Source organism: Biomphalaria glabrata, chromosome 5 (genome assembly GCF_947242115.1).
Source record: "Biomphalaria glabrata chromosome 5, xgBioGlab47.1, whole genome shotgun sequence".
NCBI lineage: Eukaryota > Metazoa > Mollusca > Gastropoda > Planorbidae > Biomphalaria > Biomphalaria glabrata.
In genome coordinates, this window is record NC_074715.1 from 19,068,416 (window position 1) to 19,076,783 (window position 8,368).

Consider the following 8,368-nt stretch of genomic DNA (forward strand, 5'->3'; position numbering starts at 1 on the left):
ATAGAAAAAGTAAAATAAATATTGCAGTATTGTGGCAGAAATTGTCGGGTTTTTTATATAAGCTTTGTTGTTTTTTTTAAAGAATTTTTACAAAGCTTATATCAATTCACTTTATCTGTCTCCTGTCTGTCTGTCTGGTAAAACGTTTTTACACGTTATATCCCCCACACCCAATCGCGGATCATGTTGACATTTTGAAAGATTATTTCTTTTCCCTGACAAAACAAGAATCAGTAAATAAAAAAAAAAAAGTTAATTGACTGTTGGTAATCAATTATTTTGTTTGGTATTAAACAAGGGAAAGATATTTTACTTAACTGATGTGGCGATATAAGTAGAGTCAGTCCTCTTTATGCGTTGTAGAGAGAAATAGGTCGACGCTTTAAAGTTTAAAAATAACAATAGATAACTATAAACATTCAATTTTCATAAGCCCTTCGCTGGCATAGTGGTTAATGTGTTGGCTTCAGGAGACTTGGGCCCTCGAATTCGAGTTCAACTTTTTATAACAACATTTAAAAAGCGAACAAGGTAACATTAAAAAAAAAATTAGGTATTTTAAAAATATTTTTCTTGTTCATATTTTGCTTTTTTTTTTTATTTTACAGAATCACATAAACTATTCCAAAGCAAGACATTTTGGCGCAGCCGTTTTGGCGCTCTGGTCGTTTTTGAGAAAAATGTTGTTATCACACTATAGAGGCTCATTTTATTATGTCTTTAAAAAGAATGATTCATATCGATGTACGTGTGTTTGTGTTCAAACGTAATTTTTTATGTAAAGCACAATAGTTATTTTCGTCCATTAGATTCGGAATTGAAGTTTGTTGTGCAATTATTGCCATGACACTAACATTATAATGTGTGAGTGGGTTTTAAAATTGTCCAAAACAGAATGAAATAATAATAGAAAAAAAATTTGTTTTGTTTAGTAGCTTACCTCCCAATAAACAAAGGCGAAAACTAGTGACTGTCATCATGTGCTATTTCGCACACCTCGCCTATTTATTTATGGGGTGTGGGGGTAAGCCTGTCATCACCATGGTATCAGGTAGAAATCTGACCTTTCAAAGTTTCTATGTCTTGGTTGTTTACATGTTTCAAATGGTCCCTCTGAACTAAAGATTATTGCATCCTAACCCTAACCCCCCACAGGATGGCCCCGAAATTTTGTGGGCAGGGTTCGTCGAACCCAAGACCATCGAGAACATATGTCCCGAGCACATACCACACGACCAGGCAGGAATCCATAGTTCACAGTATGAATAGACAAAATTGTTAAAATATGGAAAAATAGATAAAACGTGTACTGTTGTAAAGTAAAGAGAAAAAAAGAGATTAGGTCAGAGTCAATCTACTAAGTCACCTCACAGCATTCTGAGACCAGGTTAAACTTAATCTACTAAGTCACCTCACAGCATTCTGAGACCAGGTCAAACTCAATCTACTAAGTCACCTCACAGCATTCTGAGACCAGGTCAAACTTAATCTACTAAGTCACCTCACAGCATTCTGAGACCAGGTTAAACTTAATCTACTAAGTCACCTCACAGCATTCTGAGACCAGGTCAAACTCAATCTACTAAGTCACCTCACAGCATTCTGAGACCAGGTCAAACTTAATCTACTAAGTCACCTCACAGCATTCTGAGACCAGGTCAAACTTAATCTACTAAGTCACCTCACAGCATTCTGAGACCAGGTCAAACTCAATCTACTAAATCACCTCACAGCATTCTGAGACCAGGTCAAACTTAATCTACTAAGTCACCTCACAGCATTCTGAGACCAGGTCAAACTCAATCTACTAAATCACCTCACAGCATTCTGAGACCAGGTTAAACTTAATCTACTAAGTCACCTCACAGCATTCTGAGACCAGGTCAAACTCAATCTACTAAATCACCTCACAGCATTCTGAGACCAGGTTAAACTTAATCTACTAAATCACCTCACAGCATTCTGAGACCAGGTCAAACTTAATCTACTAAGTCACTTCACAGCATTCTGAGACCAGGTCAAACTTAATCTACTAAGTCACCTCACAGCATTCTGAGATTAGGTCAAACTTAATCTACTAAGTCACTTCACAGCATTCTGAGACCAGGTCAAACTTAATCTACTAAGTCACCTCACAGCATTCTGAGACCAGGTCAAACTTAATCTACTAAGTCACCTCACAGCATTCTGAGACCAGGTCAAACTTAATCTACTAAGTCACCTCACAGCATTCTGAGACCAGGTCAAACTCAATCTACTAAGTTACCACACAGCATTCTGAGACCAGGTCAAACTCAATCTACTAAGTCACCTCACAGCATTCTGAGACCAGGTCAAACTTAATCTACTAAGTCACCTCACAGCATTCTGAGACCAGGTTAAACTCAATCTACTAAGTCACCTCACAGCATTCTGAGACCAGGTCAAACTTAATCTACTAAGTCACCTCACAGCATTCTGAGAGTAGGTCAAAAACTACTAAGTCACCTCACAGCATCAGACGTAATTCCTAAATTATAAGGTCAAAGTAAACTTCTAATGTAAAGTTAATGTTGTCCAAAAAAGTAATTTTAAACTCATAATTAAAACGAAAAAAGTACTTTTGTTAAGTCAATTATAATGTAAACTCAAATATGAAACTAACAGATTGTCCAGAAATAGCGACAGATTAAAAAACACATTAGCATATTGTAAACACTAGTTTATAAATAGAACCCATCTAAATGATTCACACAAATGGAGTTTGAATTTAAATAAACTATACAATCCGATAATTTAGAAGGCAAATAATTTTTAAGTAAATAGTTAAAATTAGTTTCATGACAAATTTTTACACATAAAGCAAAAGACTTGGTTTTAATTTGAACAAGTCATAACATCAACATTCTAATTATAAATGTGTCACAATATACACATGTCATAACGTGGATATGTCACAACATACACATGTCATAACGTGGATATGTCACAATATACAAATGTCATCACGTGGATAAGTCACCACATACACTTGTCATAACGTAGATGTCACAGCATACACTTGTCATAGCGTGGATATGTCACAACATACACATGTCATAACGTGGATATGTCACAACATACACGTGTCATAACGAGGATATGTCACAATATACAAATGTCATCACGTGAATATGTCACAACATACACATGTCATAACGACGATATGTCACTACATACACTTGTCATAACGTGGATATGTCACAACATACACATGTCATAACGTGGATATGTCACAACATACACGTGTCATAACGAGGATATGTCACAATATACAAATGTCATCACGTGAATATGTCACAACATACACATGTCATAACGACGATATGTCACTACATACACTTGTCATAACGTGGATTTCACAGCATACATTTGTCATAACGTGGCTATGTCACAACAGACACATGTTATAACGAGGATATGTCACAACAGACACTTGTCATAACGTGGAAATGTCACAACATACACTTGTCATAACGTGGAAATGTCACAACAGACACTTGTCATAACGTGGATATGTCACAACAGACACATCTCATAACGAGGATATGTCACAACAGACACTTGTCATAACGTGGAAATGTCACAACAGACACTAGTCATAACGAGGATATGTCACAACAGACACTTGTCATAACGTGGATATGTCACAACATACACTTGTCATAATGTTAATGTCATATGCCATAAAGTGAACATATTTGTTTTAATTTACATTAATATAGAATATGACATGATATTTTAAAATTATTCTAATTACATAGGTGTATCCTAAATCCTATATCGCCCCCCAATTTATTCAATTATGATACAAGCGAAAAAGAGAGTCCAAAAATGTTCTAGGAAGAGACACAGTGAGAATCGTATTGTTACTGAGGACCACAAATATATGCTGTTCTGCCATCGTTGTTGGTAAGACCCTCTTGTGACGTCAAATAAGGGAGCGTCTGAGGTCTGGGTAAAACATTTCTGAGATTGAACAGATAGATTTAGACCCAGCATGCTAAGCAGCAAACAGGGCATGCTATAGAAACTTGGAAGTCTGACCATTTCTTTTAACACATTTATTCTAAGACAGTCAGTTGTTTTCAGTGTATCTGGTATACTGAGGATTTTACCATTTGATAGTATTAGCAAAGTTTCTAGAAAAGGCACCATGAAGAGTATAAGACAATATATACTCTTTTTTATTAAATTACAAATCATTTATATGTCCATATACGTTTGCTAAGCCTATTTTGTTTGTTCAATCGATTAATTAGGATTAAACAGGTTTGGAAAGAACTGTCCAGCCACAATTTTAAGTTTGTAAAACAAAGAGACTAGTCATGGAACACCTAACAAATACAGTTCATTTACTATTTCCTCTGACTCGTGGTCTCTAGTGTGTAGAGTGTTGTTGTTGTTTTACAAGGCTTATATCAACTTACTCTGTTCTGTTAAAAACTTGGTTCACGTTATTTCTCTGACACCCAATTTTGGATCAATTTGAAATTTTTCACAATTATTTCTTGTACGTGACAAAAAAAGGAGCAATTAAAAAAAACAATTAGTTAATTGGTAATTAATTATTTTGTTTGGTAACGAACAAGGGAAAGACATTGTACTAGACTTAACTAGACAGATGTGATGGTATAAGTTTAATTAGTCCCCTTTATACTTAGTGTGCTTAAAAGTTTGAAACTAACCAGATAAAGATAAAACCTTCTATTTTCAATAGTTCTTTGCTGGTACAGCTCTTGCCTTTAGGAGATCTTAAGCCCACGAGTTTGAATTGCAGTCGTAGACTTTTTTTTATTAAAAAAATCATTTCAAAAGTGATCAAGGTAACATTCACCCAGATATCCTCCCTTCTTTCTCCCCCCCCCCCTCCTTCGAACCAGACATATGATTTGACCATTACGCATTGAGCAAGCTAAAATCGTGTAATCGAGCTAAAAAAAAACATTGGTAAACCTATTTCTAATCGCAAAGATTTATTGTTGTTGGTCTAGAACTCTAGACTATTACAAATGTGACTGATCCAAGCTAATTGATACAATTACACTTAGTATAAGTTTTATTTTTAAAAAGTATTTTTTTTCCTCTTCTTTTATATTCTACATTATCTATTCTTGTTTTTTTTTGTTTTTTTATCATTGTTGAGTACCCATTATAGTGTAAACACATTTCATACCACGTGATCGTCTGACGTCTGCTCGGTTATGTCATTAATTGTTTATTTGTCTTACCCTTGATTTCTTTCCTATCTATGTTATTGCAAACGTAGCTCTTGTATCAGTGCAGACATCTGGGTCTAACAAGTCAGCAGGAGCTGTTTACTCAAAACATAAGGCAGCATCTCATTCAGCTTGTATTTTATTTTTACAAAGCTCATATCAACTCACTCTGCCTGTCTGTCTGGTACAAAGCTCATATCAACTCACTCTGCCTGTCTGTCTGGTACAAAGCTCATATCAACTCACTCTGCCTGTCTGTCTGGTACAAAGCTCATATCAACTTACTCTGCCTGTCTGTCTGGTAGAAAGCTCATATCAACTCACTCTGCCTGTCTGTCTGTTACAAAGATCATATCAACTCACTCTGCCTGTCTGTCTGGTACAAAGCTCATATCAACTCACTCTGCCTGTCTGTACAAAGCTCATATCAACTCACTCTGCCTGTCTGTCTGGTACAAAGCTCATATCAACTCACTCTGCCTGTCTGTCTGGTACAAAGCTCATATCAACTCACTCTGCCTGTCTGTCTGGTACAAAGCTCATATCAACTCACTCTGCCTGTCTGTCTGGTACAAAGCTCATATCAACTCACTCTGCCTGTCTGTCTGGTACAAAGCTCATATCAACTCACTCTGCCTGTCTGTCTGGTACAAAGCTCATATCAACTCACTCTGCCTGTCTGTCTGGTACAAAGCTCATATCAACTCACTCTGCCTGTCTGTCTGGTAGAAAGCTCATATCAACTCACTCTGCCTGTCTGTCTGTTACAAAGATCATATCAACTCACTCTGCCTGTCTGTCTGGTACAAAGCTCATATCAACTCACTCTGCCTGTCTGTACAAAGCTCATATCAACTCACTCTGCCTGTCTGTCTGGTACAAAGCTCATATCAACTCACTCTGCCTGTCTGTCTGGTACAAAGCTCATATCAACTCACTCTGCCTGTCTGTCTGGTACAAAGCTCATATCAACTCACTCTGCCTGTCTGTCTGGTACAAAGCTCATATCAACTCACTCTGCCTGTCTGTCTGGTACAAAGCTCATATCAACTCACTCTGCCTGTCTGTCTGGTACAAAGCTCATATCAACTCACTCTGCCTGTCTGTCTGGTACAAAGCTCATATCAACTCACTCTGCCTGTCTGTCTGGTACAAAGCTCATATCAACTCACTCTGCCTGTCTGTCTGGTACAAAGCTCATATCAACTCACTCTGCCTGTCTGTCTGGTACAAAGCTCATATCAACTCACTCTGCCTGTCTGTCTGGTAGAAAGCTCATATCAACTCACTCTGCCTGTCTGTCTGGTACAAAGCTCATATCAACTCACTCTGCCTGTCTGTCTGGTACAAAGCACATATCAACTCACTCTGCCTGTCTGTCTGGTACAAAGCTCAAATCAACTCACTCTGCCTGTCTGTCTGGTACAAAGCTCATATCAACTCACTCTGCCTGTCTGTCTGGTACAAAGCTCATATCAACTTACTCTGCCTGTCTGGTACAAAGTTTAAACATGTCTTTTCTCCCGCTCCCCACTGACGGATCAAGTTAAAACTTTGCACAATTATTTTTCATTGAACTGAATCAGCCAGGAAAACAAACAACTTAGCAGAGCATTAACAAGAATAATTGACACATGAAATGCATAGTACATAATTATCTTTTATTTTGAAGTAACGTCGGTAATTTATAAGATAAGATCAAATGCGACACAGGGCCAGCCCTAACATTTGCGAGGCCTTATGTGAAATGGATTGCGCGAGACCCAGTCAGATAGGGATAAGGATAACAAGTCAAAATTAAGATTTTGTATTAGAAAAAAAAATTCGTCTTTGCATGACATTTTATTAAATGAAAGCTGAAAATGTCGCGAGTAGCATTTGCGTTCATTATATTGAATGACACCCAAAAATGACAATTTTGTCTATTTTTACGATTTATATGAGTTTCCGGGAGATTTTAATACTTTCAGGAGATTATCAGGAATTTTTCGTATATTTTGAAGTTTCCAAAGATTTCCAAGATTTCTTGGAAAATCAAGAGGCTGCGGGAACCCTTATTATAAGTTATAATGGTTTAATTCAATAATTGACACCTAGAAAGTGTGGGGCTCACTGCGGCGCATAGGTTGCAGTGGCCTAAGGCCGGCCCTGAAGCGACAGGTAAACTAATTGTATTTCTGGACAAAAAGTAGCCCTTACACTCTATTCAGTTGTTTGCCGTCATACCCAGAAGGAAACTGTTCACATTCGTTCGATTTCAATAAATATGGTCACATTTACACTTGTGTGTTTTTCAGAGGCACAAAGTAATCTCAGATCATCAAGTCTGAGTACAGCGCAGTCAAAACTTGGGAGGAGGCGGGGCAGTATCCAGGACGGGGACATTGTGGTTGTAACGTAATTTAATTTGTACTTTTCAACGCTTGGCCATTGGAGATTTTCAGCTAAACAATGTCAAGGACGCTCAATTGACCCTCAACGTTTAAAAATAAATATTTAAAAAGTTATAAAATTTGTAGTGTTTTTTTTATCACTACACTAGCCTATAATTCTATAATATAAACCTGTGTGTAACTTTCTATCTGTGAGCCAAAATATGTGAGATGTAACCCATATATTTTTTTTATGTTATTTGCTGATAGTATTTCAAAAATCATCAAAGGGACACCACCAATTTTTAACTTTTTATATTTCTTCTTATTCTTCTTATATAATACAGACGTTACTTCAAAAAAGAAGATGATTACGTCCTACGCGTCATGCATTTAGTCATGCATATTAACCAATGACTTAAATTCTGCCAAGTCACTGGTTTTCCTGGCTAGCTCATGTAACCCATTCCATGCTCTAATAGCACTAGTATTTGTACAAATTTGTCCTAGCATATGGGACGAGGAATGTGCCTTTATCTTTGTGTCCTTCAGAGTATTTTATTAAATTTTGTTTTTGTATTTGAAGATTATGGTTCAGTGTTTTATGTATAATTGCTACTTTACTTTTGAGTCTTCTGTCCTGAAGGCTTTCTAAATTTAGTGATTTTACTAAACGTGTTACTCTAGTCAAATGTGAATATTCGTTTGTTATGAATCTCACTGCTCTATTTTGTGTCTGTTCCAGTTTCTTAATGTTTT